Below are 26,759 nucleotides of genomic sequence, written 5' to 3'. Positions count from 1 at the left end.
CACAGGAGCTTGGTGTAGTGTGATTGCCTGGCACATTGTGATAAAAGGCCTGACACTTATCACACCTAATGAATGAACTGCCCTTCATCTCCATTACTCCAGTCATGTTAACCCATTTGCACACAATGTTCTCATACACATTGCCATGCTTCCTTCCATAGACATCTGCAACACAGAAGCACTGCTGGAAAACTGTAGCCTTGTGTACTTAACGCTTGTGATCAAACCATCATTGGAACAGATTTCAGTTACAAAGACTAAGGACACCTACACCTAATATAAGGAGCATGTGTGATCTTGTGATGGACTACTTCCACATCGTACAAACCCTCCCCCCAAAATCTACCCACTTTCTTATGATTTCTTTAATGTGAAATCATTCACATGATATACTCTTCTAAAAACATCACTTTATTAATCATTAAAACATCTTATGTCTAATATACTTCTCAAAATGGAAAACAAAACAATAGTGGTATCAAAAATACCTGGTATTCCGCAGTATGCTTAGGGGACAGTCACCTTATTTTGTCATCTATTCTCGTTCCTACCTGACCACGGAGGTTGGCACCCTACAAATGACGCCCCCACTCACCGTCGACTCACGCTGGTATTCATTCCCTGTTGAACCCTATGCAGCTTAAATTATCTAATAGTTATATAGATAGATGTATCATGATCCAGAAAAACTTATCACAGAACACAATCAATGACGTCCTACAGACGAATCAACAGCAAATAGACTCATCGGGAGTACAGTGAAATCTGGAGCTGCCAGGTGCGCTGCCACAAAGGAAGATAATGGGGTTAGCCACTATATTTTCTATAATGTGCCAGAGACAGCACATAAAGTCACCTACTCTCCTAAAGTGTATAGAGCTGCCTGTTTGTTCCGTTTGACTTTTATCACGCTATTGGTCCCAATATGACGGCTGATGTAGTGAGGCATGGAATTGGACCTTTTCATCAGCACCCTCTATTGAAGAGCACAGCACATGGCGCCACATTAGTTTCCCTTGTCTGTTATTTAAAGGGAATGCGTCAAGTTTCTATCTTCAGGAGCGCTCCTCTCCCCTACTTCCTGCTTGCCTAAGGCCAGTATAGTTCTGAAGATTTACAAATCGGGCCACCAGAATGGCTGATTCCCTGGCCAGACCTGCCCGCTCTTTAAAATTGCAGACAGCAGCAACCTTGCCTCTAATTGCATTGGATGAGTACAGGGGCACCGAAATGGTCAAATCCAGCGATCAGCATCTAATTACTCAAAACCCAGATTAAGCCACAGATAACAATAGACATCCATGAGTGAATTTTTGTCAATGGTATTGTTATCTAGTAAAACAGTCATTTAACCAGCAGCCATCAGCAAACCCCAATGACTAACAAGGCCATTTTGGAGCTTCAAATTTAGATGCCAGGCAACATCAGAAACAAGAATTCCCTAACACATCACTCTATTTGAACAACTTTTAGCCATGGTGGATGTATAGTAATACTTTGCTGGGTTCTAATCTATTCGCAGAATGTAAAGCATGTGCAATGTGCACCCACGGCTGATCAGATGCTTTTCTTTACTAACCAAGCAACAACAACATTTACACTCGCATGCTCTGTAAAGAATAGTACTATGTTTGCCGTGGGTGTACGCTGCGCCTGCAAAGCAAAACTTTCTATATACCAGTCCTTGGAATGGACGTTATTGATGACATACTGGTTGAGACTCTAAGCATACTGGGAGTTTCAAGTGGAACTTCATCAGAAGCTGAAAAAGTCCTCCAAAAAACAAGTGGAAATATCTAGGAAATTGTTGGGAATTTGAAAAATGCTTGTTTTTAATGGATTGGAACTTTCAGATTGGCTTTTAGGTATTGGACAAGTCCTTTAGCTTTTGTCATCAACTCATCCCTAGTCACCCTATGCCTTTTCTGATGTACTTTTTTGCTTCATCTGTTGTATGACATGAATGTGACCTAAATGCAGGACGTTGCCTGACCAGTAGTTTACCATGAAGGCTCCAGTTCAGGAGAAGTAAGAATTTTGTCAATGATAGGGGTTGGGGCTGATTATTAGCCGCTCAGGCTGTTATCTGTCACTCAATAGTCCTGGTAATTACAGACTCTGACAATGATGCATCAGGCCGGTAGGAAATCCCTTTGTGTGAAGGAATGTAAGGGACATGGAGAATGTGACAAATGTAGAGCTGAACAGCAGGACTTGTAAGACATGGAGTTGTCAGCGGAGGCTGAGTGTGTGTTGCCAGATTAAAGATTTCTTTGCAAAAACAAGAACTTGTATTGTCTGTAGCCATCTTCATCATGTACTGGGTGCAGAGTTTGGATTTTGGATGGCAGCTGATAGTCACATTAAAGGGAATCCGTTCACCCCTTTTTTGAGATATCATATAATGATATCATTCAATTGTGTGTCACATAAGGATTCTCTTAGCACTTTTGCTTCCCCCTGAAACCGCACCTTTCATGCATAAATACCTTTTTTATATCGGTTCAGATGTATGTAAATTGCCGCTGTCCGGTCCGCTGGGCGGGGCTTATTCACCTGCTCCCCCTCCCTGTCTTGCTCTACATAAGAAGAAATGTGTAGAGCAAGACAGGGAGGGGGGAGCAGTTGAATAAGCCCCGCCCAGCGGACCGGACAGCGGCAGTTTACATACATCTGAACCGATATAAAAAAGGTATTTATGCATGAAAGGTGCGGGGTCAGGGGTAAGCAAAAGTGCCAAGAGAATCCTTATGTGACACACAATTGAAGGATATCATTATATGATATCTCAAAAAAGGGGTGACAGATTCCCTTTAAGGCCACATGCACACATTCAGTATTTGGTCAGTATTTTACCTCAGTATCTGTAAGCCAAAACCAGGAGTGGGTGATAAATCCAGAAGTGGTGACGAGTTTCTATTATACTTCTCCTCTGACAGTCCCACTCCTGGTTTTGGCTTACAGATACTGAGGTAAAATACTGACCGTGTGAATGAATGAGGCCTAACACAGCGTATCAGCATACAGGTGCATCTCACAAAATTAGAATATCATCAAAAAGTTAATTTATTTCAGTTCTTCAATACAATAAGTGAAACTCATATATAGAGTCATTACACACAGAGTGATCTATTTCAATTGTTTATTTCTGTTAGTGTTGATGATTATGGCTTACAGCCACTGAAAACCCAAAAGTCATTGTCTCGGTAAATTAGAATACTTTATAATACCAGCTTGAAAAAATGATTTTACAATCCAAAATGTTGGCCTACTGAAATGTGTGTTCAGTATATGCACTTTTCGTGGAGAGTGACATTCTGTAAATCTCCTTATCACTCTCCACAAGGAGAGACTTTACCCCTTAGGCTATGTGCACACGTTGCGGATTCCGCTGCGGATTTTTCCGCGCGGAAACGCAGGTAAAACCGCAGGTAAAGTGACCTGCGGTTTTCCTGCGGTTTGGTCTGCGGTTTTGCCCTGCGGTTTCACACCTCTACTATGGTAACGGTATGAAACTGCTGCGGAATCCGCACAAACAATTGACATGCTGCGGTTTGTAAACCGCAGCAAAACCGCGCGGAAAAAACCGCACCGTCAGCACAGCGTTTTTGAAACCCCATAGGGTTTCATTGTACTGTACATGGTCAGCGGAACTGCTGCGTTTCTGCAGGGCCAAAACCGCTGCGGAAACGCAGCAGAATCCACAACGTGTGCACACAGCCAGAAGCCTCTCTCACAGCCATCAGATCTCTTGATTTGCACTGAGTGTGGCAACACCTGAGACACGTGTCTGAAACTGACATGGATAAACTTTGCTTGCTGTGGACTTATGTCTACAGAACAAAATTTGGATTGGGGTTCATAATTCACCCTCCCAGGCTGCCTCAACACCTCCTCCATCTCTGATAAACCTTCTTATACTTGGTCTGCCACACTTTGGATCTTTATTTTTTGAGTACCTTTTGGTATTATGAGGTATACTTTCTGGATGTTTGATCCTAGCTTGTGCCCTATTTAAGACTTCTGTCATATTGCTATCAGTCCAGAAGCGATCACATTTAGTAGTTGCCTGCAAATTGTGTATTAGGCCTCTTTCACACATCCGGTTTGTGCCATCAGGCACAATCCGGCATGTGTGTAAAAAAACGGATCCGTTTTTTTTTTTTTTTTTACCGCCGGATGCGTTTTTTGTCATTGAGAAGCACATGCACCGGATCACGCCGCATGTGCTTCCGTTCCGGTTTTTACCGGATCCGGCTGAATTCCTCTGTCCGGCAGCCGGTCAGGACGGGTGCTGCAGCGTTTTTTTGTCCGGCGAAAAAAGCCGGACATGGACGTATGCGGCCCTTCCGGCTCTGCAGGACAATGTTTCTCAATGGCACATTCTGGCCGCCGGATCAGGCTTCTACCTGATCCGGCCACCTCTCTCTCTCTCTTTCATACCCCGTTCTCTCTCGTTCTCTCGTTCTCTCTCTCTCTCTCTCTCTCTCTCTCTCTCTCTCTCTCTCTCTCTCTCTCTCTCTCTCTCTCTCTCTCTTCATACCTCGTTCTCTCTCTTTCATACCCCGTTCTCTCTCTCTCTCTCTCTCTCTCTCTCTCTCTCTCTCTCTCTCTCTCTTTCATACCTCGTTCTCTCTCTTTCATACCCCGTTCTCTCTCTCTCTCTCTCTCTCTCTCTCTCTCTCTCTCTCTCTCTCTCTCTCTCTCTCTCTCTCTCTCTCTCTCTCTCTCTTTCATACCCCATTCACCGGCTCGTGGATCCTTTTCTTCCCCGGCGACTCCTTTGCAAAATAGCCGTGTCAGACGCCGCAAGATGCGGCGCATATACTTCCGGTCCCTCCGTTCACGGCTGGATCCGGAACTCCATCTTTTTGCCGCACGGCGCCGGAATGCCACCGACGGACATGTGAAAGTAGCCTTATTTATTACAACTTTGGAGTTGCTTATTTCTATTGTTTGGTACATTGTTGCTCCCTGGGTGAGTGGGGTTCTTTGTCTCAAAAGCCCACTAGTTTTTATCTTGATTTTACTTTGTCTAAAGCCCCTGTCTCACATAGCGAGATCGCCAGTGAAATCGCTATTGCGTCACAGACTTTGTGACGCAGCAGCGATCTCACCTGTGATCTCACTACGTGTGACACATAGCAGCGATCGGGCCCCTGCTGCGATGTCGCTGATCATGCTCAAAAGTCCAGGGCCATTTTTTGATCACTGGTGTCCCGCTGGCCAGCATGCATCGCTGTGTTTGACAGGGACAACGACGAACGACCTCAATACTACAGGTCTGAGAGATTTGGTCCCAACGACCGTCGTATCAGTCTGTATCGTTGCTGCGTCGCTGATGAGATCTGACTGTTTGACATCTTACCAGCGATCGCGTAGTGACGCACCAGCGATCCCTACTAGGTCATATCGTTGTCGGGATCGCTGGTGCGACGCCAAGTGTGACGGTACCCTAACATTTTTCAATAAAGATTATGATTGTGGGTTTCATGCTTCCATTTTTGAGGGATTTTTATATGCTGGAAGTACTTTATAGCTGGCGATTAATCGGTGTTCACATTCACTGTTGGGCTGCATTCACACATCCATGTGAACTGTTCGAGTGCTACCCAATTTTTTTTATCAGATGGCACACGGACCTTTTGAGTAAAATAGATGTATTCGGACATCCATTAAAAAGTCAGATCCGAGAAAGAATAGTGAAACTCTGAACCGATTTTGAGGAGAATAGGAAATAATGGGTCTGTGTGCTGCTCAAAAAAAAAAATTGGGCAGCACGCCGACACCTCGCACAGATGTGTGAATGCAGCCTTAGCAGCTGCAATGTAGCATCATGACTTTATATCTCACTGTATAACCCAAGCTTTCTACATTTACACCCTTTGGGAAATCTACTCCTGCCTTTAGCTAATGAAAATAATCTGGATAGCTGCTGTAATATTTACAGTAATATCCCTCCTGCCCGGTATAGATATGTCTCATCCATTATCGCTGTAAATGGCTTGGTAAATAAGCTGTTAGCACGTTTTTCATTCACCTGCTGGCAGGGGGTAGCGAGGCACAAGCTTCACAAGTTGTTTGGACAGTGCAGCGAATGTTTGCAAGCTATTCACCTGTTTAGCAATGCAGATCTGCCTGTGTTGGCAGATAATACCTGGATTACCTGAGTTTCATGTCATTAGATGTTGCTAATCACTTCACTGATGACTAGTCACACTCAGAACTTAACCCTTTCTTGCAAGACAATCATTGCAAGTAATAAATTAGCATGCATGTAACATAGGTCAAGGTTCTCTCTAAGGCCTTGACACTGGTGTCCACGTTTCATTGTCTACGGAGCTGTTCTAATGATTTCACTAAAGCCCTAGATGCTTTTGTCGTGCTTTCTAATTTATTAATTCACCGATCCATTAAGAGACTAATGTCTAAAATGGATATACTTAGTTTCTAGTTGTACATAGGATCAATAGTGTGCTTTTCTCTGTTGATTATGAGACGGCTAAGTATTAAAGGCACCTGTCAGCTTGGATATTCAGTTAAGTCTGCTAGGGCATGTTATAGAGCAGGAGGCGCTGAACATATTGATACGGTGGGTACGGAAAGTAATCAGACCCCCTTTAAATTTTTTACTCTTTGTTTCATTGCAGCCATTTGGTAAATTCTAGAAAGTTTTCTTTCTCTTTAATGTACACTCTGCACCCCATCTTGACTGAAAAAAAACAGAAATGTAGACATTTTTTCAAATTTCTTAAAGAAAAACTAAAATATCACATGGTCATAAGTATTCAGACCCTTTGCTCAGACACTCATATTTAAGTCACATGCTGTCCATTTCTTTGTGATACTCATTGAGGTGGTTCCACTCCTTCATCGGAGTCCCAACTGTATTAAACCGATAGGACTTGATTTGTAAAGGCACACACCTGTCTATATAAGACGTTACAGCTCACATTGTGTCACGATCCATTTTTGGATCTGTGGCAGATCTGGATTCTCACAGTGGCCGCTGGTGTAATTACATTGCTGCTGAGTTTGCTGATGCAGGTGGTGACCACTCTCACCTTCCTTCAAAAGGTCACCTGATGCATCATCTAACCGTTGGTGTTAGAGTTGATTCCACAGCGACCATGCTGGGAGAAGGAGCTTGCTGGGAGCAGTGGTGCCTCAGCTGTTAATGGTGAATTTGGTGTCGTTTTCCTGCTGTGCAGTGCTTTGCAGCAGAGAGCTAAGTGTTGTTTTCCTTTACCTTGTCTGTCTTACCTTACCTTGTGTTCGATCAGTGCAGCGGCGGGACCAGTGTCTTTCCTTGCCAATTCCTTACTTAGGCATTGGTGCAAGGTAAGCGAGGGCTTAGGTATCCTGTTCGGCAACAGGTTGAAAAAACCTGTATAGGGACATCAGGGGGATAAGGGCACATCCTTAGGAGAGTGCACGAGGTGTCCATTTCCCCATTCCCTATCGCAGGGCCCACCGTTGTAATTGTGTCCCTTGGTGTGTTTTTGTTTTGCTGTTTGGTGACCGACCAATCTTTGGGTCGTGTCGCATTGGTCAGTCACTTCGTGGCACAGTGCATGTCAGACCAAATGAGAATCATGAGGTCAAAGGAACAGGCCAAGGAGCTCAGAGACAGAATTGTGGCAAGGCACAGATCTGGCCAAGGTTACAAAAGAATTTCTGCAGTACTCAAGGTTCCTAAGAGCACAGTGGCCTCCATAATCCTTAAATGGAAGAAGTTTGGGCCCACCAGAAGTCTTCCTAGACCTGGCTGTCCAGCCAAACTGAGCAATCATGGGAGAAGAGCCTTAGTGAGGGAGGAAAAGACGAACCCCAAGATCACTGTGGCTGAGCTCCACAGCTGCAGTAGGGAGATGGGAGAAAGTTCCCCAAAGTCAACTATCACTGCAGCCCTCCACCAGTCAGGATTTTATGGCAGAGTGGCCAAACGGAAGCCTCTCCTCAGTGCCAGACATATGAAAACTCGCATAGAGTTTGTTTAAAAAAAAAAAAAAAAAACACATGAAGGACTCCCAGACTGTGAGAAATAAGATTATCTGGTCTGATGAGATGGAGATAGAATTATCACCAAAAAGTTCTAAGCGGTATGTGTGGGAAAAAAACAGGCACTGCTCATCACCTGCCCAATACAATTCCAACAGTGAAACATGGTGGTGCCAGCATCATGCTATGGGGGTGTTTTTAAGCTGCAGAGTCAGGGCGACTGGTTTCGACTGAAGGAAACATGAATGTGGCCAAGTACAGATTTATCCTGGATAAAAAACTCTTCAAGAGTGCTCTGGCCCTCAGACTTGGCCAAAGGTTCACCTTCCAACAACACAACAACCCTAAGCATACAGCTAAAATAACATAGGAGTGGCTTCAGAACAACTCTGTGACCATTCTTGACTGGCCCAGCCAGAGCCCTGACCTAAACCCAATTGAGCATCTCTGGATAGACCTGAAAATGGCTGTCCACCAACGTTCATCATCCAACCTGACAGAACTGGAGAAGATCTGCAAGGAAGAATGGCAGAAGATTCCCATATCCTATTGTGAAAAACTTGTTGCATTATTATTCCCAAGAAGACTCATGGCTGTACTAGCTCAAATGGGTGTTTCTACTCAATACTGAGCAAATGGTCAAAATACTTATGACCATGTGATATTTCAGTTTTTCTTTTTTTAATAAATTTGCAAAAATTTCTACATTTCTGTTTTCAGTCAAGATGGGGTGCAGAGTGTACATTTAATGAGGAAAAAAATGAACTTTTTTGAATTTACCAAATTGCTGCAATGAATCAAAGTGAAAAATGTAAAGGGGTCTGAATACTTCCTGTCTCCACTGTATATAGTGGTGTGGGAAAAGACTCCGTAAAACTTAAATTTTATTCCTGCTCTTTCTGTGCAATCCTGTCAGGTAGGTGGTTTTAATTGGTGATTGACAGCCATCACAACATGCACACTTACAAAAGGAAACCTGTCAATCACTGATAAGACCGCCCACTGGACCAGACTGCGCAGCAGCAGATTTTTCATTGCATAAAACAAACTGATTTTTTTCCTACTGTAAAGTGACCGAGGGCATTAGTTCACCCCCTCACACGTGGACAAGCTGCCCCGCTCCATTACGACTTGGCACTTTAGGAAAATCGTGTCGCAGTCTCAATGTGCTACCAGGTGCACCACACTCACTTGTAGGCCGCAGCCCTCCATCTTCAAGAGCTGCCGCACATAACTCAGGGAACACAGTTCGTTTTATAGGCAAAGTTTACAGGACAGTTCAAGTTCCTCAGACTGTAACAACGCAGTATTGGACATAACACTTTTTATTCCTTGTTTCCTTAGAACACTACATCTTCAGCATTACTATCCACTCCTCCTGGACTATCTGTATATTTCCTGTTCCTGTCAGCCTTAGGAATTTTGTATCCAGTCTCTCAGTGCATCCAGGATCCGTTTACTTCCCTTCACGAGGTTCCACGTCCATCATTCCCTGTACGCCAGAGGATAAGGCACCCTTCCTAGTACTTGTAGAGCTGTGTGGTGTCTTCAGGGGTAGGAACAGCATAGTACAGTCTCCCACTCTTAGGCTGGAGTCACACTACCGTACAATGCGTATATCATTCTGTGCGATATACTCCGACGCTGGCAGCAGAGGAGATGCAGAAACTATCTTTCTGCCTCCTCCGCATCTGTGCGAGAGGCTTGAAGCACAGTAGCATGACACTTGGAGCCGAGGGTCATTAGTATATCGCATCCGATGCTCTCGCAACAGATGCCATATGCATTTCCAACCTGACAGGTTCACTTTAAACAGAGTCATCCCTTACCTATTTGTTCACTGAAGGAATCTTTGTTACGCCAAATTCAGTATTTGGCCAGTATTTTTCCTCAGTATCTGTAAGCCAAAACCAGGAGTGGGAAATCAGAGGAAAAGTATAATAGAAACCTGTCACCACTTCTGGATTTATCACCCACTCCTGGTTTTGGCTTAGGCCTGTTTCACACTTCCGTTTTTGTGTCCGCCAAACGGATCCGTTTCCGTTTTTTTGACGGAAACTGATGCAAACGGATCCGTTTTTAAAAAACCGGATCCGTTTTTTTGACGGATCCGCGGTAACCACTAATGGAAGTCTATGGGACAAAAAAAACGGATCCTGCAAAAAAATGGCGGATCCGTTTTTTTACGGAAACCAACGGATTTTGACGGATTTGAAAAAACGGAAGTGTGAAACAGGGCTTACAAATCCTGAGGTAAAATACTGACCGAAGACTCAACGTGGCTTTACAGTGCTAAAGTGGCTAAAACTCTTTTCCAATCTCAGGAGTGCCAGATTGTTGGTAAACTGTTACTGGCCAGAAAGCTCTACTAAAAATAACATTCAGACCCTACTTGGTTGCATTACCCTCAGTCAATAAGGGAGGTCATTGGCTATGCAACTGATGTAAGTTAATGCTGCACATGATATATTGTGTGCCTTCTGCGCAGTCATTGACATCAGCCACCATTTAAAGGATTATTCCCATCTTCATAAATCCATAATGTTGGTAAATACAAGCAATTTACTGCTTATTAACATTTTCAGCCGTTCTTGAGATATTAAAACTTTTGTTTAAAGTACATTGCCTTGAAGACTGACCACCACTACTAGACAGCAGAACACTATTGAGGTTATAAAATCTGTTTTGAAGCTGGCTAAGATCTCTGGAGTGTACTGTTGCCTCTTAATCCTGGCTTCAGCAAAATGCTTAAAAATTAGGGTGCTTTCACATTGCGTTCAGGCACCCGTTCCTTGGCCCCGTCGGGGCTTGCGTCCGAACACCCGAAAAACGGGATTCTGATATATGTGCCGACAGCCATAGACTGTAATGGTGCAGACAGAGTGAACGTTTTCTCTGTCATGCATCATTTTCGGGAGTGTACACCTACTGGAGGCGGACACTCGGACGTAGTGGACTGCCAGCACCATTGCAGTTTACGACCCCCGTCGGTACATATGTCCAAATTCCATTTTCTGGGGGGATTCAAATGCGAATCCCGATGAAGCCTTTGAACACATGTCTAAACGCAATGTGAAAGCACGCTAATTTTTAAGCATTTCGCTGAAGCCAGGATTAAGAGGCAGCAGTAGCCAGTCTTTTAAGAGCTATATACAAAAGAAAACAAAGTGTTAATATCTCAAGAAAATGTTAATCTCCCGCCTGCCACATGCAGCGATGCGTGCTGGCCAGCGGGAGACCAAAGATCAAAAAAAGTCCAGGGCTTTCCAGAACGATCAGCGATACCCGGCGGGGGTCCGGTCGCTGATAGGTGTCACACACAGCGAGATCGCTGTTGCGTCACAAAACTTGTGACTCAGCAGCGATCTCGCTGTGTGTGACGGGGGCTTAACAGTGCCAACCTAACAGTGTCTGTATTTTACTTAGCAAAATCCTCCTGTTGACGTTAAGCTTGTGAAATCCATGATCGATGTTGTTGAGATTTGGTGATTAACTTGGCCATTGCAGAATATTCCACTTCTTTGCCTAAAAAAACTCCTGGGTTGCTTTCGCAGTATGTTTTGGATCATTGTCCATCTGTACTGTGAAGCGCCCTCCAATCAACCTTTCTACACTTGGTTGAATCTGAGAAGAAAGTACAGCCCTGTACACTTCAGAATTCATCCCACTGCTCTGGTTTTCAGTCACATCATCAATAAACACTAGTGACCCAGTGCCACTGGAAGCCTCCACTGGTGCCTCCACCATGTTTTACGAGCATGTGTGCTTTGGATCATGAGCCATTCCAAGCCTTCGCTTTACTTTGTTATTCATATAATTATAGTACAGGTTGATCTTCATTTCATCAGTCCAAGGAATGCTTTTCCAGAACTGCGCTGGCTTCTTTAGATTGTTGTTTTTTTTTTTTTTTTTTGCAAAGTCTTCTCTGGCCTTTTTAATTTTAAGGTTTATTGATGGTTTGTACCTTGTGCTGAACCCTCTGTATTTTCTCTCATGAAGTTTTCTCTTTATGGAATACTTGGATACTGAAACCCCGACTTCCTGGAGAGTGTTCTTCACTTCGGTGGATGTTGTCAAGGGGTTTTTCTTCACCAATGAAAGGATTCTGCTTTCTTCCACCACTGTTGTCTTCTGTGGACGTCCAGGCCTTTTTAGTTCAGAAGCTCACCAATGTGCTTTTTTTTGCAGAATGTACCAAACTGTTGATTTGGCCACTGTTTTTTAACCAACTGATGGTCTGTTTCACTTCCATTGATTATATAACTGTATCTTGAATAGGTTTTGGTAAACAGCTAAAATGCCAAAACTTGTCACTGTCCAGATATTTCTGGACCTAACTGCAATGTTAGATTTTCTCGATTGTGTTATATCCCTGTTTTTCACAGATTGATCATGCACTCATTGTAGTTTGTTACACATGTTCACAAGTTGTTGTTTTTTGGAGATTATCTACAAATAAAAAGAAGTGCAACATGTCTAAATTTGAGTCTAGTCACAGCTGAAACTCAACCGTTCATGTCTATGGGTCTGTGAAAAACTCAGACAGAAGACGATGGCTTCCTAGTTGCATCACTGTGCTGTCCGTTTTACACTGACAGTTTGACAATTTTGAGAAATGTCCATCAGTTATTTAGGGGTTTTTTGTTTTTTTTTTTTGATGCGATAAATTGTTTTTAATAAAAAAAAAATACAAACCTGAAGCTTGGTATCCAGCTTCCAGTATATGCTTTCCAAAAGAGGAGGAGACCATATAATGAAGGTGTCCTTTCCAGCCATTAATTCACTGACTTCTACTGGTGGACCATTGGAGGACTTACCAGGACACTGGGCTTAGCGATTTATGTCATCGCTTACCCTAATTTAGTTGCATGTGCCTTCCTTTACTTGAGTTTCCCCTTGTCGGGAACCCCTTTTTACTGTTGTTAATGCTTTTTTAAGATTTATTACACAAGACTCCAACTTCTACAGTATTTTGTCTTATATCCCAACCCTGATGGTAAAAACTGGCACATTGACTAAACACTGAAGAAAATGAGATCCAAAACACTGGTGAAAATTGCTCCATTTTTCACATATGCAAAAGAATAAAATAAAATGGACGTATAAGGCCAGCCTAACCATATAATAAATATTAGTTTTACTGCAAAAGTATGAATGACCAGTAGAGATGAGCAAATCGATTTACATTACTCTTGTTCAGCAAACACACCAGTTACCTTTGGTTGTCAGATGGGATTCCTCAGAACCGGCCTCCTTCCTGACAGAATCTCCATTGCATCTTCTGACTAGCAGGCTTAGCGTGATGTCATGTGTATGTCATGCATACCTAGGCAGCACGGTGGCTCAGCGCAGTGGTGCAGCGCTGGAGTCCTGGGTTCGAATCCCACCCATGACAACATCTGCAAGGAGTTCTCCCCGTGTTGGTGTGGGTTTCCGACGGGTACTCCGGTTTCCTCCCGCATTCCAAAAGACATACAGTTAGGGAATTTAGATTGTGAGCCCCATCAGGGACAGTAATGATGTGTGCAAACTGTAAAGCGCTGCAGAATATGTTAGCGCTATCTAATATACTAGATTATGGCCCGATGCTATCGCATCGGGAGGATGCGATAGCATCACACCTCTTGCCATGTTAACCCTCAACACACACACTCCTCAACACACACTCCTCTCACCTTTCACCATCTCCACTCACTCCTTCACTCCACATACGACCCCTTCTCTCACTTCGTCTCTCATACTCACGCCGTCATCGCCGCTGCTCCACGATCCCCGACATCATCTTCCGCCGGCGCCATCCTGGATCCAGACGTTCTTCCACGCCGGCGACATGTTCTTGCGGCGACGCCATCTTGAGTATCTGAAATCCCGCGATACTCAAGATGGCGTCGCCGGAAGAACATGTCGCCGGCGTGGATGACGTCGGGATCCAAAATGACGTCGGCGAAATCTCGCGAGTTTTCGCCGACGCCATTTTGGATTCCAACGTCGTCCTCGCCGGCGACATGTTCTTGCAGCGACGCCATCTTGAGTATCTCGGGATGTCGCCGCAAGAACATGTCGCCGGCGTGGAGGACGTCTGGATCCAGGATGGCGCCGGCGGAAGATGTCGGGGATCGTGGATCAGCGGCGATGACGGCGTGAGTATGAGACGGAGTGAGAGAAGGGGTCGTATGTGGAGTGAAAGAGTGAGTGGAGATGGTGAAAGGTGAGAGGAGTGTGTGTTGAGGAGTGTGTGTGTGTGTTGAGTAGGAGTGGTGTGTTGAGGGTTAACATGGAAAGAGGTGTGCGGTGACGTCACCGGTTACAACTGGACGGAAGTTGTTACAACCGGAAGCTGCTTAGGGCATTTACTAGATTATGGCCCGATGCTATCGCATCGGGAGGATGCAATAGCATCACACCTCTTGCCATGTTAACCCTCAACACACACACTCCTCAACACACACTCCTCACCTTTCACCATCTCCACTCACTCTTTCACTCCACATACGACACCTTCTCTCACTCCGTCTCTCATACTCACGCCGTCATCGCCGCTGCTCCACGATCCCCGACATCTTCCGCCGGCGCCATCCTGGATCCAGACGTTGTCCACGCCGGCGACATGTTCTTGCGGCGACGCCATCTTGAGTATCGTGAAATCCCGCGATAGTCAAGATAGCGTCGCTGGAAGAACATGTCGCCGGCGTGGACGACGTCGGGATCCAAAATGGCGTCGGCGAAATCTCGCGAGTTTTTGCCGACGCCATTTTGGATCCCGACGTCGTCCTCGCCGGCGACATGTTCTTGCGGCGACGCCATCTTGACTATCGCGGGATTTCGCCGATCCAAAATGGCGTCGCCGCAAGAACATGTCGCCGGCGTGGACGACATCAGGATCCAAAATGGCGGCGTAATCTCGCGAGATTTCGCCGACGCCATCTTTTTGGATCCCGAGTCGTCCACGCCAGCGACATGTTCTTGCGGCGACGCCATCTTGAATCTCGCGGGATTTCACGAAATCCAAGATGGCGTCGCTGCAAGAACATGTCGGCGACCTGGAGAACGTCTGGATCCAGGATCGCGGCGGCGGAGGAAGATGTCGGGGCAGCGACGATGACGGTGTGAGTATGAGAAACGGAGTGAGAGAAAGGAAGGTATGTGGAGTGAAAGAGTGAGTGGAGGTGAAAGGTGAGAGGAGTGTGTGTTGAGGCGGTGTGGTGTGTTGAGGGTTAACATGTGCGTGTGTGTGGTGACGTCACCGGTTACAACTGGACGGAAGTTGTTGCAACCGGAAGCTGCTTAGGGCATTTATTATTATAGATGATGAGGAAGAAGCCGTCTGTTGTTGGCGGTGATGGCGTGTAGAGGCTTCTTCAGCCAATGTAATAGATTTAGAGTTAGGGGATTCGTGTGTGAGACGACGGCGTTTATAAGCCTTAATCTTGTCAAGTCGATGCTGTTTTTCCTCAGGAGTCTCATTAGCACGGCGTTGTTTTTGTCGTAGTGCTAAAGCTGCTTTCCTTTCACTGGCATTGGCATACTGTGCATCGGTATTGAATGGTGGTATTGATAGGGCAGAAACAGATTGCTGATTAGTTATGTCAGTGAACGGCATATGGGATGAAGTGTAGCAGTAAATTGTTCCACATGCTGATGTGGAAGCATCCTGTTGTGAGTCTAATAATAATGATGAGGAAGAGGCCGTCTGTTGTCGGCGGTGATGGCGTGCAGAGGCTTCTTCAGCCAATCTTATGGATTTAGAGTTAGGGGATTCGTGTGTGAGGCGACGGCGTTTATAAGCCTTAATCTTCTCAAGGCGATGGTGTTTTTCCTCAGGAGTCTCATTAGCACGGCGTTGTTTTTGTCGTAGTGCTAAAGCTGCTTTCCTTTCACTGGCATTGGCATACTTTTTGTTATGACTCATGTTGGCACAGGTAAAGGAGTCTATTTGGCAGTTATCTGGCAGTGAAGAAGGCGTCCTGGAGTATTGTAGAGTAAACAGATACTAATTGACCCTGTAATTGCCCAGCAGTAGTTATGAAGTGGTAGTGGCAAATTGGCCCTGTAGTTAGACACCGGCAGAGGAGCAAGGCAGCAGTAGTTATGGCGGTAGAGGCAAATTGGCCCTGTAATTAGACACCGGCAGAGGAGCAAGGCAGCAGTAGTTATGGCGGTAGAGGCAAATTGACCCTGTAATTAGACACCGGCAGAGGAGCAAGGCAGCAGTAGTTATGGCGGTAGAGGCAAATTGGCCCTGTAATTAGACACATGCAGTGAACAGTCAGTGGAGCAAGGCAGCAGTACTTATGGCGGTAGAGGCAAATTGGCCCTGTAATTAGACACCGGCAGAGGAGCAAGGCAGCAGTAGTTATGGCGGTATTGGCAAATTGGCCCTGTAATTAGACACCGGCAGAGGAGCAAGGCAGCAGTAGTTATGGCGGTAGAGGCAAATTGGCCCTGTAATTAGACACCGGCAGAGGAGCAAGGTAGCAGTAGTTATGGCGGTAGAGGCAAATTAGCCCTGTAATTAGACACCGGCAGAGGAGCAAGGCAGCAGTAGTTATGGCGATAGAGGCAAATTAGCCCTGTAATTAGACACCGGCAGAGGAGCAAGGCAGCAGTAGTTATGGCGGTAGAGGCAAATTGGCCTTGTAATTAGACACCGGCAGTAAACAGGCAGATGACCAAAGCAGCAGTAGTTATGGCGATAGAGGCAAATTGGCCCTGTAATTAGACACTGGCAGAGGACAAAGGCAGCAGTAGTTATGGCAGTATAGGCAAATTGGCCCTGTAATTAGACACCGGCAGAGGACAAAGGCAGTAGTTATGGCGGTATAGGCAAATTGGTCCAGTATTTAGACACCGGCAGTAAACAGGCATAGGACCAAGGCAGCAGTAGTTATGGTGGTACAGGCAATGCCAAGCGTCCGCACAGCAAGTCGGCGTGAGGTAAATGACGCAATTTCACGAATGCAAGATGGCGTCGGCGAAATCTCGCAAGATTTCGCCGACGTCGTTAACACCTCTTGCCATGTTGACCCTCAACACACCACACCGCCTCAACACACACTCCTCTCACCTTTCACCTCCACTCATGTCCACTCACTCTTTCACTCCACATACGTTCCTTTCTCTCACTCCGTTTCTCATACTCACACCGTCATCGTCGCTGCCCCGACATCTTCCTCCGCCGCCGCGATCCAGGATCCAGACGTTCTCCAGGCCGCCGACATGTTCTTGCGGGACGCCATCTTGGATTTCGTGAAATCCCGCGATATTCAAGATAGCGTCGCCGCAACAACATGTCGCTGGCGTGGACGACATCGGGATCCAAAAAGATGGCGTCGGCGAAATCTCGCGAGATTACACCGACGCCATTTTGGATCCCGATGTCGCCCACGCCAGCGACATATTCTTGCGGGACGCCATCTTGGATGTCGTGAAGTCCCGCGATATTCAAGATGGCGTCGCCGCAACAACATGTCGCTGGCATGGGCGACATCGGGATCCAAAATGGCGTCGGCGTAATCTCGCGAGATTTCGCCGACGCCATCTTTTTGGATCCCGATGTCGTCCACGCCAGCGACATATTGTTGCGGCGACGCCATCTTGAATCTCGCGGGACTTCACGACATCCAAGATGGCGTTCCGCAAGAACATGTCGGCGGCCTGGAGAACGTCTGGATCGCGGCGGCGGAGGAAGATGTCGGGGCAGCGACGATGACGGTGTGAGTATGAGAAACGGAATGAGAGAAAGGAACGTATGTGGAGTGAAAGAGTGAGTGGAGGTGAAAGGTGAGAGGAGTGTGTGTTGAGGCGGTGTGGTGTGTTGAGGGTTAACATGTGCGTGTGTGTGTGTGGTGACGTCACCGGTTACAGCTGGACGGAAGTTGTTACAACCGGAAGCTGGTTAGGGCATTTATTATTATAGATTATTATAGATAAAGCTAAAAGTATGTGTGTGTGTGTATGTCCGGGATAGGCATCCGCACTGTCGCAGCTACAGCCACAAAATTTGGCACAGTCACACGTCTGGACCCCGAGAGCGTCCTAAGCTATGTTGTGAGGCAAAATTTTAACCCCGCGCGTTGCAATTCACCAAACAATTTTACCCCTGTCTACATACTGGGGAAAAAGTGTGTGCGGGTCAAGCCCCGCCCCTCATTATGATGTCATAATGTCCCTATCTACATAATGGGGAAACAGTGTGTGCGTATCAATCCCCGCCCCTCATTATGATGTCATAATGGTTGCCATGGCGACGCTGATGTCATCATAGGTTGCAAGCCCCGCCGCTCATTATGATGTCATAATGGTTGACTATGGGATGGAGGATGTGTGATGGGTATATGGGCACGGGCTTATGGGATGGAGGATATGTATGATGGGTATATGGGCACGGGCCTATGGGATCGTGGCTATGTATGATGGGTATATGGGCATGGGACTGTGGGATGGAGGATGTGTGATGGGTATATGGGCACTCGACTATGGGATGGCGAATATGTATGATGGGTATATGGGCATGGGACTATGGGATGGAGGATGTGTGATGGGTATATGGGCATGGGACTATGGGATGGAGGATGTGTGATGGGTATATGGGCATGGGACTATGGGATGGAGGATGTGTGATGGGTATATGGGCACTCGACTATGGGATGGAGGATATGTATGATGGGTATATGGGCACGGGCCTATGGGATGGAGGATGTGTGATGGGTATATGGGCACGGGCTTATGGGATGGAGGATATGTATGATGGGTATATGGGCACGGGACTATGGGAAGGAGGATATGTATGATGGGTATATGGGCACGGGACTATGGGATGAAGGATAATTATAATTTGTTATAACTAACCACAGTTAGGTACTATGCCTGGGCAGCGCCAGGCTCTTCAGCTAGTATAAAATAAAAATACCTTGGATTCCCAGGACTCCCATCTTGCGGCCATAGATACTGTCGTGATCGTGGGACCAGAGTTCTGCAAATTGATTCACTCATCTGGAATGATCAGATATGGCTTGTTATAGTGACGACAGCTGATTGGTCGGGATTAGATAACTCAGATGTGGAGTGATCCGCTGATCCTCATACCAGCAAAGGGATTGTCTTTATAAGACATTACACTTTATGATCAGTAAGAAATATATGAGAAATAGAAATTCTGAAGGGTTTAGGTAATGGAACAGAGAATTCTCATTTTAAAGTGAATATTCATTAAATGCATTAATGTGCTTAAAAATGTTAATGACATCTGCCACAATTATGGAAGACTTGCACCATTGCTAATCTTGTTGTATCGCGTGTTTGACAGATTTGAGAAAATTTATCACGTGGGCCGTTGTTCTCCTATGATGGTTATAGCAGAGTTCTCATTAATTTGTGCCATTTTTGGCACAAAATATTCTTTACTTTGTCTTCTGCAACGAGCCAGTCATTGATTTCTAATTCCCCCTTTCTTGTAAGCACTTCACCTCCATGTATATAGTCTCTAATGCGCTTTAATTGTTGCATTAATAAAAGGCCACTAATATCTGAAAATAAGGTTCCTTCGTTGGAAAAGCCTTTTTGTGAGGAAAAAAAAAGCAGCTTCATTTTATACAGATCACAGAGCGAAGATATTCCCACACACTGTGATTAAAAAGTAACCAGTGTGAGTAGGGGGCCGCTGATCAATCCTGACTGACATATCATGGGTGGATTAAATATGCCTAGTCACTGAGGACCACACACACAGCAATCTGCCCGGTGGCGGCTATATTTTCATAAGTAAATACTGTAGCTGAGCAGAGAAATGCTCGCAATCTGGAACAACAAGCAATGCAGGAACATCCACTGATGGATACAGACAGAAGAGGCCCCTGTGCAAGAACAGTGTATGGGCCCTCTATAGTCCAATAGCTTATCATAATGCACAACTTCCCCTGTTTTGGAGCCAGAAGTGGCCCCCTACCTCTTGGGCCCCTGCTCAAGTTGAACCACTGATTTTCTCACCTCCTATTTCATCTTGCATATACAGTGAGGAAAATAAGTATTTGATACACTGCCGACATTGCAAGTTTTCCCACCTGCAAAGAATGGAGAGGTCTGTATTTTTTTATTGTAGGTACACTTCACCTGTGAGAGAGAGAATATTAAAAAATCCAGAAAATCACACTGTATGATTTTTACATAACTAAAATGTCAAATGAATAAACATATGCACAGCAATGTCACTATGACTTGCTTTGCATATCCTCTATCCTGTTCAGGCCACTTCAGGTTTCAAAAGATGTGAAGCGGCTGAAAGTGAGCTGTCCATTCTTCTCGCGTCTGCTGCTTGGAATCCATCACTATGTTATACATGGAATTAAAAAAAAATGCTGTCAACAAAGTCGCTGCAAAAAGCATCCAAGAAGACGCTTCAGCAACACACACAATCCCCCGCAATATGCCTCGCACATAGTCTTATTGAAAAACAATGAGGGTACACTGGCATCTAAAAAGCACCATGTGTACATACCCTTGTAGAGAATCTTCTCTGAAAACTTAGCAAAAAAACTCAGTGTGAACACACTCTTACAGTTGTCGCCAAAAAGTATTGACACCCATGCAATTTTGTCAGATAATACTCAGTTTCTTCCTGAAAATGATTGCAAACACAAATTCTTTGGTATTATTATCTTCATTTAATTTGTCTTAAATGAAAAAACACAAAAGAGAATGAAGCAAAAAGCAAAACACTGATCATTTCACACAAAACTCCAATAATGGGCCAGACAAAAGTATTGGCACCCTCAGCCTAATACTTGGTTGCACAACTTTTAGCCAAAATAACTGCGACCAACCGCTTCCGGTAACCATCAATGAGTTTCTTACTATGCTCTGCTGGAATTTTAGACCATTCTTCTTTGGCAAACTGCTCCAGGTCCCTGATATTTGAAGGGTGCCTTCTCCAAACTGCCATTTTTAGATCTCTCCACAGGTGTTCTATGGGATTCAGGTCTGGACTCATTGCTGGCCACCTTAGAAGTCTCCAGTGCTTTCTCTCAAACCATTTTCTAGTGCTTTTTGAAGTGTGTTTTGGGTCATTGTCCTGCTGGAAGACCCATGATCTCTGAGGGAGACCCAGCTTTCTCACACTGGGCCCTACATTATGCTGCAAAATTTGTTGGTAGTGTTCAGACTTCATAATGCCATGCACACGGTCAAGCAGTCCAGTGCCAAAGGCAGCAAAGCAACCCCAAAACATCAGGGAACCTCCGCCATGTTTGACTGTAGGGACCGTGTTTATTTTCTTTGCCTCTTTTTTTTCTCCTGTAAACTTTATGTTGATGCCTTTGCCCAAAAAGCTCTACTTTTGTCTCATCTGACCAGAGAACATTCTTCCAAAACGTTTTAGGCTTTTCAGGTAAGTTTTGGCAAACTCTAACCTGGCTTTTTTATGTCTCGGGGTAAGAAGTGGGGTCTTCCTGAGTCTCCTACCATACAGTCCCTTTTCATTCAGATACCGACGGATAGTACCGGTTGATACTGTTGTACCCACGGACTGCAGGGCAGCTTGAACTTGTTTGGATGTTAGTTGAGGTTCTTTATCCAACATCCGCACAATCTTGCGTTGAAATCTATTGTCAATTTTTCTTTTCCGTCCACATCTAGGGAGGTTAGCCACAGTGCCATGGGCTTTAAACTTCTTGTTGACACTGCGCACGGTAGACAAAGGAACATTCTGGTCTTTGGAGATGGACTTGTAGCCTTGAGATTGCTCATGCTTCCTCACAATTTGGTTTCTCAAGTCCTCAGACAGTTCTTTGGTCTTCTTTCTTTTCTCCATGCGCAATGTGGTACACACAAGGACACAGGACAGAGGTTGAGTCAACTTTAATCCATGTCAACTGGCTGCAAGTGTGATTTAGTTATTGCCAACACCTGTTAGGTGCCACAGGTAAGTTACAGGTGCTGTTAATTACACAAATTAGAGAAGCATCACATGATTTTTCGAACAGTGCCAATACTTTTGTCCACCCTCTTTTTTTTATGTTTGGTGTGGAATTATATCCAATTTGGCTTTAGGACAATTCTTTTTGTGTTTTTTCATTTAAGACAAATTAAATGAAGATAATAATACCAAAGAATTTGTGATTGCAATCATTTTCAGGAAAAAACTGAGTATTATCTGACAGAATTGCAGGGGTGTCAGTACTTTTGGCCACAACTGTATTGCATTATACTGTATATAGGCTGCTTCCAATACTCTTCTCTCTTCAGGCTTCCGTCTCCCATGTCTCTGCTCCAACAAGCATTTATTGGTCACACATTCCCCTGGTTAATGTTTGGTAATGCTCATAAACTTCAAAGAAAGCTGACTGAGCAGCCGTTGTAGGTGGAAAGAAAAAATCAATATACTGTATATGTTGCATATGCATCTCTTGCATCTTGCAGACAGGTTGCATTGAGGCCTCATACACTATTTTTCATGTATGCAAAATTATGGTGTCTGTATCATCAGTGTTTTGGATCCATGTTTAGTCAGTGTGTCATCAGTGGTTTTTTTTTTTTTTGTTTGTTTTTTTTACATATGGACAAAAAAATAAATTACAATGCTTCTCCTATATTTTTCAATGTTAAACACATATAGTATATGGATGCTAGCTGTGACCCATAGACCTGTATTGGTACTTTACATCCTTGCTGCCAGAAAAAACAGACATGTCTCCATGATTATTGCACAGTCCTTGAAAACACGCAACATCATTGACTTTAAAGGGAATCTGTCACCCCTTTTTTGAGATCCTATAATGATATCATTCAATTGTGTCTCACATAAGGATTCTCTTAGTACGTTTGCTTCCCCCCTGACCCCACACCTTTCATGCAGAAATTCCTTTTTTATATCGGTTCAGATGTATGTAAACTGCCGCTGTCCGGTCCGCTGGGCGGGGCTTATTCACCTGCTCCCCCCTCCCTGTCTTGCTCTAGACAAGAAGAAATGCGTAGAGCAAGACAGGGGGGGAGCAGGTGAATAAGCCCCGCCCAGCGGACCGGACAGCGGCAGTTTACATACATCTGAACCGATATAAAAAAGGAAATTCTGCATGAAAGGTGCAGGGTCAGGGGGAAGAAAAAGTACTAAGAGAATCCTTATGTGACACACAATTGAAGGATATCATTATATGATATCTCAAAAAAGGGGTGACAGATTCCCTTTAATAGGTACGTGTTGTTTCTGATAAAAACAAGAATAGAACCTGTGTGTGCAACATGAACGTCTAACTGAGGCCTAAGGCATAGTCGAGTGCAACCTGAGACCAAAAGTTTGGATTTTTGCTTTCAATCTAATGACATACTGATTGTAAGTTTAAATCGTGTACCCCAATGGAGACTGTGATAAAAAATGTCTGTAAAGCGTTGAAGAATATGTTGGCACAATATACAATGACTGAGTTTGGCCAGCTCTGGTCAAGATTACTGTTATTGTGAACAGTTAAGAAAGTTGAAGATTAAATGATCTCTAAAAGTTAAAGATGACACATTACCTTTGCATTTTAGGAAAAAAAAAAATATTGTCATTTCTTATATTTGTGGTAGATTGACTCAATTGGATTCATGTAGAGGTAGACACAAGAACACTGTCTCTTTTTAAATCTTCCACTGGTTTATTAAAAGTCCTGCATAAACCAGTGTAACTTTAGCAAAAACAAACCCCACTTTCCTGGCCTAACAGGAAAAAAAATAACCTATGGCACAGTCCTTGTTGCTACGGGAAACTGCCCGCTTCAGGAACAAACAACAATAGGTTCAGTTTTCCTTAACCTGAAACCACAGCTCCAGAACTAGCACCTTCAGGCCCGCTCCCACCCTGAATAAGTAATAAATTGTTGACCAACTTACAATGTAATTGGATAAAAAGGCACATTATATGTAATATGGGGGCTATCACAGATATTTGTTGGGTGGCAGGAAATAGCTTTTGTACTCAGAACTTCTCTGTAGAACAGGTATTTTATTATTAATACTGCGCATAAAAAGAAATGTTAGAGTATTGCGGCTTCCGAAATTTTAGATTTGGCAAAATATTTGACTCATTTTGTAAGATACAGAGGCTAGGAGACAAAATGTACATTGAGCAATAATTTTCATTTTGTCATTCCCTTTTCACCACTAATGGCGAGGTTGATGCATCATTTTGTTCTATCTGGTGAGGCTCAAAAAGTTTAAGACTCTCTGATGTAAATGCTGAATCATCAATTTGTGGTACTTTTACCCCAGGGAATGTTTGCACTGTCCTAGTGGTGTACTTTCTACAAGGGTGTGTTTCCACGGTCCGGAATCCCTGCGCTTTGGACGCAGCGGAAAGCCCCTCCACCCAAAGCGCCACTCCCGTTGTACACACGGTGACTCTGGATGTGTTCATTGAACACATGCGGAATCACCGCATCATATCCATAGACTGTATTATTTATCTTGCGGAGACGCAAGATAAATAGACATGCTGCATTCTATAAAGACGAGCCGCATGTCCGGATTCGTGGGTGTGTCCCCCACGTTTTAGTACGCTTTGCTGTAACATTTGGATGCTGCGGATTTAACGCTGTGGATTTAGGCTATGTGCCCACGTAGCGTTTTTTTCCCGGACACTAAAAACCGGACTCCTTCCCAGAAATCGCAAGGTTTTTTCCGCACGATTTCACCGCAATTATGTTCGCGATTTTCGCGTGCGATATTCAAGCACTTTCCAAGCGATTTGAAGCATCGCTTGGAAAGTGATTGACAGGTTGGTCACACTCGTCAAACATAGTGTTTGACAAGTGTGACTGGATTTTTACTATTGAGGCCGCCTTTGCGTCAATAGTAAAAGATAGAATGTTAAAAATGATAAAAAAAAATAAAAAATCGGGGTATATTTACCTTCCGAAGTCCCGCGCAGTCTCAGCGGCGCTCCCGTTCCCAGCGATGCCTTGCGAGACCAGTGATGACGTTGGTCTCGCGTTGCTATAGCGATCTCACGAGACCGCTAGAGTCACGCAAGACTACGTCATCACAGGACCTTGCCGCAAGGCATTACTGGGAACGCTGAGGCCGGGAATGCAGCGCGGGACGTCGGAAGATAAATATACCCCGATTTTTTATTTTTTAACCTTTTTTTTTTACAGGGGTATGGTACCCAGGGCCTGGAGGACAGTCTTCCTCTCCTCCACACCGTGGGTACCAACCGCACATGAGACGCTTAACTTCGCGCATGGTGGGTATAGCCACATGCGGGAAGTAAGCGATTCTCATGCATTCCTATGAGTGCGGAATCGCGGCAATTCTTTGCGATTCTGCACAAAAAAATGAGCATGCTGCGAATTTTTCCGCGATGCGATTCCACCGCGGAAAAAAGCACAGCATTAGCACAGCATGTGCGGAATGCCATAGGAATGCATGGGGGGCGTTCTGTACACTATTTTTAAACGTTTTTGTGCCGAAAGTCGCAGCAAAAACGCTTAAAAATCGCTACATGGGCACACAGCCTCAACGCTGCGGCTGTATTCAGCAATCAATCCGCAGCTAATCCTGATGTAATCCAGACCGTGGAAGCATACCCTAAGAAGCACTGTATATGGGCACAACTTGGGAAGTACTTGGAGGGCCCTATGTAACAATTATTCATAATGGCAAATTTTCCAGTGCATACAGTGTTGCTTTGAACAGGGATATCTATTAAATGTGCATTAAAAAGATCAATCGTCTCTAAGATACCAATGTAGACAGCGGCCACTATATAGTTGTACAACTGGTTCAGAGGGCTACACCCTGTTTCCATATACCTTACTTGGCTGAATGAATAAAGAGTAAGTAAACCATTGATACATTTTTGTTTATATATTTTTGCTCTCTTTATTGCAAGGAGATCATTGGGGTCTGGGTCCATAGATCCCAACTGATTGCTCCAAAAAATCTTGTGAAGTGCACAGCTCCTGGCTGAGCGCACACTCACAACAGCGTGCGGCTTCAATATAAAGGATAGGCTGCATCTATACTCCACTTTGTTTGTGCACTGTCTTCTGAGCTGCGCACTTCACAGGGGTGTTTTTTGAGTGATTATTCAGAGTCTGACTCTTGATCTGCTTGTTATTGACAGGAGAAAAACATCTAAAAAAACTATATCACAGGTTTAGTGACTATTTTAAATCTACATACGCTGTAGGTAAATGTCAGCCAATAGTTATCTATTCCTGATTCCTCGATACACATAAACACCCGTTTTGGCCCCAAACGTTCATAAGTTTTTAATGGAGAAAGTGGAGTGAGTTATTGCCAGAACACTCCAGGGGCGGTCTAGCTCTTCTGAGAACAAAAAGATCAGGCGTTTCAATTCCTACTGCCTATTTTCTTAAGATGTTTTCACACTGCAGATGTTGATGACATGTCCACAGAATCTATTACTCGATTGGTGTATGTGTCTAAAATTAGAAAAACCCTGTTAGAGAAATGATCTTTTGTCATCTCATAGCCTGTTGTGTGGTGGTGGTATTGAGCAGGTTAATGTTCAGGTGACAAGACTTCCCGCAGCTGCCCACACCTCTCTACAAGCTCCTGCTGACCACTTTATTTGTCATGGACCTCAGCCAAGGGCTCGGTGTGGGCATAACCACGCGTGTATACGTATTTAGTCTGCCCAGTCCCACTGCCCAGACATGTCTGCCTATCACTCACACTGTACACAGCACTTGTCACTGTGATATATGAATGTGCTAATTTTTCCTCTACCTTATCACTGTTATGTGAATCGGGCACATGTTGTA

General features: G+C 44.6%; 1 long non-coding RNA gene across 3 annotated transcripts in view; it reads left to right on the top strand.

Annotated features, from left to right (window-relative positions):
• Positions 1–26,759, top strand: part of LOC141099853 (uncharacterized) — a 104,781-nt gene that overhangs the window by 16,135 nt on the left and 61,887 nt on the right. For 2 of the 3 annotated variants that reach the window (XR_012234550.1, XR_012234551.1), the window contains one exon: positions 12,001–12,482. The exons of the other annotated variant lie outside the window; for it this stretch is intronic. This is a non-coding gene — a long non-coding RNA (uncharacterized lncRNA). Of the gene's footprint in view, positions 1–12,000; positions 12,483–26,759 lie in introns of those variants that run through there. 3 annotated transcript variants of the gene reach the window in all.

The sequence above is a fragment of the Dendrobates tinctorius genome, unplaced genomic scaffold, assembly GCF_039654945.1.
Source record: "Dendrobates tinctorius isolate UK_male_01 unplaced genomic scaffold, ASM3965494v1 ptg000103l, whole genome shotgun sequence".
NCBI classification, from domain to species: Eukaryota; Metazoa; Chordata; class Amphibia; order Anura; family Dendrobatidae; genus Dendrobates; species Dendrobates tinctorius.
Note: the sequence above shows the minus strand (reverse complement) of the source record. Positions and strands in the feature narration are given on the sequence as shown.